The sequence below is a fragment of the Lupinus angustifolius genome, chromosome LG01 (genome assembly GCF_001865875.1).
Source record: "Lupinus angustifolius cultivar Tanjil chromosome LG01, LupAngTanjil_v1.0, whole genome shotgun sequence".
Lineage (NCBI taxonomy): Eukaryota > Viridiplantae > Streptophyta > Magnoliopsida > Fabales > Fabaceae > Lupinus > Lupinus angustifolius.
In genome coordinates this window covers 28,130,355-28,134,698 of record NC_032009.1, presented here as the reverse complement: position 1 = coordinate 28,134,698, position 4,344 = coordinate 28,130,355, and positions in this window count along the sequence as shown.

Below are 4,344 nucleotides of genomic sequence, written 5' to 3'. Positions count from 1 at the left end.
ATCTTTGAGAAACCAATATTAACAGGGAGAATCGCTCGGTGGCAGGTCTTATTGTCAGAATATGATATAGTGTATGTGACACGAAAAACAATCAAAGGTAGTGCCCTTGCAGATTATCTTGCCAGTCAACCCATAGAGAAGACCGAACCAATGAACTAGGAATTCCCAGATGAAGGTATCATGAGTTTATCCTTGGGAGGACCAATAAAAGAGGGTGTATGGACATTAGTATTTGATGGGGCCTCCAAGGCACTCGGACACGGCATAGGAGTCGTGCTTGTATCTCCAGAAGGCAACTTCACTCCTATTACTGCCAGGTTATGCTTTGACTGCACCAACAATATAGCTGAATATGAGGCATGTGCCCTAGGTTTGCAGACAGCATTAGAAAGAAATGTGAAAGATTTAGAAGTCTTTGGGGATTCATCTTTAGTCATCCATCAGTTGAAAGAAGAATGGCAGACCCGTGACAACCAGCTAATACCTTACAAGAAGTATATCCATAAGATGGTTGAGCACTTCGACCAAATTGACTTCTACCACATCCCGAGAGAGGATAACAGACTAGCTGATGCCTTATCCACATTATCCTCAATGTTCCATATAAGTGGGAAGGATCAAGCTCTCATCAGAATAGAAAGCAGAGATCAACCAATCCATTATTGCGCAATAGAAGTAGAGCAAGATGGAAAGCCATGGTATCATGACATCAAGGTCTATATACAGAAAAATGAGTATCCCATTGGGGCCTCAGAGACTGACAAAAGAACCTTGAGAAGACTGGCCATGGGTTTCTTTCTAGATGGCGATATTCTTTACAAAAGGAATCACGACATGGTACTCCTCATATGCCTAGAAGAGAAAGAAGCTGAGGTAATGCTCAAATATGTGCATTCGTTTGGGACCCATGCAAATGGACATGCTATGGCTAGAAAGATCTTAAGGGCAGATTACTTTTGGATGACAATGGAGACAGACTGTTGTGCTTATGTCAGGAAATGCCACAAATGTCAAATTTATGCAGACAACATCAATGCTCCACCAAACCCTCTAAATGTCCTTTCAGCACCCTAGCCCTTCTCCATGTGGGGAATGGATGTGATTGGACCAATAGAGCCAAAAGCTTCTAATGGGCATCACTTCATCCTCGTAGCCATCGACTACTTCACAAAATGGGTTGAGGCATGTTCATATGCCAATGTGACCAGAACAGTGGTGCTACGATTTATTAAAAAGGAGTTGGTGTGTAGATATGGGTTACCTAGGAAGATTATCATGGACAATGCTACCAACTTAAACAATAAGATGATGACTGAGATGTGTAGCGAGTTCAAAATCAAGCATCACACATCCTCACCTTATCGCCCCAAGATGAATGGAGTAGTAGAAGCAACAAACAAGAATATTAAGAAGATTGTTCAAAAATGGTAGTGACGTATAAGGATTGGCATGAAATGTTACCTTTTGCTCTACATGGGTATCGCACCTCGGTACGTACATCAACTGGGGAAACACCATACTCGTTAGTATATGGGATGGAGGCAGTACTCCATATTGAAGTAGAAATTCCATCACTCAGAATCATGGCAGAATCTGGATTGAAAGAATCAGAATGGATCCAAGCACAGTACGACCAACTGAACATGATAGAAGAGAAAAGGTTAGCTGCTATATGTCATGGTCAGCTATACCAGAAAAGACTCATGAAAGCTTATGCTAAGAAAGTTCGGCCACGCCACTTTCAAGAGGGGGATCTAGTGCTTAAGAAGATACTCCCAATCCAGAAGGATTATAGAGGAAAATGGACCCCAAATTATGAAGGCACCTTCGTGGTGAAAAAAGCATTCTTTGGAGGAGTTTGATATTGACTACTATGGACGGAAACGATTTACCTCTTTCTGTGAATTCAGATGCCGTAAAGAAACATTATGCTTGAGAGACCTTTCAAGAAAATAGAAAAAAAAAAGAAATTTGTGCATTGATCATGGATTTTTGCATACTTTCATGCGCTCTCTTAGGAGGATGATGTAAGCAAATCCCATATGGTGTGCACCCTCAGGTAGGTCGTGTTGATGACACAAGGATTCTTTGTTATTCCAAACACCAATGAAGATATCCCTAGTTACCCTTTTTGAGCCAAGACAATATGAAAGAAGTTTATTCAAAAAAAAAACACAACACCTTCGAAATACACCAATAAACAGGGAAAGGGTAGTTTTCCAACAAATCTTCAAAAGATCTAAAAGTGGATCAAGTGGATTATAAAGAGCCCGCTAAGAGTTTTAGTAAAACCTTAGGCAAAAGCTAGGGTAAATAAAAAATATCAAACTAGAATGGTTACAAAACCTTTCATTTTCCAAAAAGGAATGGAAATCGTATCCGGGATTGAAATATAAGATATGTTGGAAATAGGATTATTGAGAATATGGAGAAAGTAGGGATGGAAAATACATCATTTGAGCCTTATAACCTTTTGTTTCTTGTAAACCCCTAACCAAACCATGTTACAAGCCCAAAAAGTCCTTCTTGAGACCCGAACTGTTTGAGATATGCACCAAGGGTACCAAATAACTAACTCCAAAACAAATTCAAAGTAATTTTTCTAAAAAAACAAAATATATGCATGACGTGATCAATACACAAATTCTTTTAAATGAAATGAATAAATCCCGGTAGATCGAAAACCCGAAAGGGCAATCTAAGCAAAACTTAGGGACAAAAGAAAAAGAAAAATGGAAGGTCTCTTAAGAACATAAGGCAATAAGTCAATATTGGGACAAACTTGTGAGAGACCAAAAAAAAAAGTTGAAGTCAATACTAGGGCAATATTTTGGATGGACAATGATTGTATAAGTGGTAGTATAACATGTTTCGTTATTTAAAACCTATTCCCATCACTTCTAACACAAAAGACCAAACACGATCATATTTCTTTAATCGTATATGAGTTAAAATATTTTATTTGCAAGGTTTGTTTTCATTAAACTTGTACTATCTTAAGAATTTTAAGCATGTCGACTTGAGTAATATTCGAAAAGAGAAAACACTTTACATCTAAAAGACAAAATTGATTGTCATCTTCCAGAATGAACAAGCAAAATCGTTCTTTGCAAACAACAATCTACAACCAAATGTTAAGGATGCGACGTAGCAATACGGATGAACACCAATTACAACTCAATATGATATGAAAACAATCATAGAATTACCAAACATGAGCATTTCATAGCATACATCAATAATAGTTATTTGCATTCATACAAAAATGAAACAAAAAAAACATGTCATTCACTATTTTCATCCCAAATTCCGGCAGTTTACCGACCTGCGTCTTTGGGTTCACCCTTTTCCTTCTAAGTTCCGGCAGTACACCGACCTACGTTCTTGGTCTTATTTCATAGTGTCATCCAAATTCCGGCAGCACACCGACCTGTGTCTTTGATTTCACTCTTTTCATCCCAAATTCTGGCAGTACACTGACCTGCGTCTTTGGGGTTCACCCTTGTCATTCCAAGTTCCGGCAGTACACCGACCTGTGTTCTTGGTCTTATTTCCTAGTGTAATCCAAATTCTGGCGGCACACCGACCGACGTCTTTGGGTTCACCCTTTTCATTCCAAGTTCCAACAGGACACCGACCTGCATTCTTGGTCTTATTTCCTAGTGTCATCCAAGTTCCGGCAGCACACCAACCTGCGTCTTTGGTTTCACTCTTTTCATCCCAAGTTCCGGCAGTACACTGACGTGCGTTCTTGGACCTTAACCTAACGTCTCCAAATTCTGGCAGTACACCAACCTGCGTATTTGGTTTTACTACTTTCACCCCAAAGTCCGACAAGACACCGACCTGCGTCTTTGGTTTGCATCCATAAAACTCATACCATCTTGAAGGTAGTTCAACTCATAGAAGAAAGTTTAATATTCTCGAACACTGAGATTTAGCAAGTTGGGTTTCTTCCGAGCCTCAACAAAATTAACATTCATTTCCTTACTAGTTACTCATCATGGTATCCCTCAAACCTCGGTTTGCTTGTTACCAGATAACCAACTAGCAAAGAGGGGCAACTGTGAATACCCATTTTTGTCCGGCCCATAAAAAACCGAACCTATTTTAAAAGTAATTACTTTCTCAAAATAATTTTATTTTTTTATTTTTTTATGAATTTTAGGGTTTATTATGAATTCAAATGAGATATTTCAAATATCCTAATATGATAAAAAATAGTATATTTATTTATTTTTTCGAGTTTATATTATAAAAGATAATTAAAAATATTTTTTATTAATTTTTATAATTAAAATCGAATTTATAAAAATAAATGAGATTTTAAATTCCAAATAAATA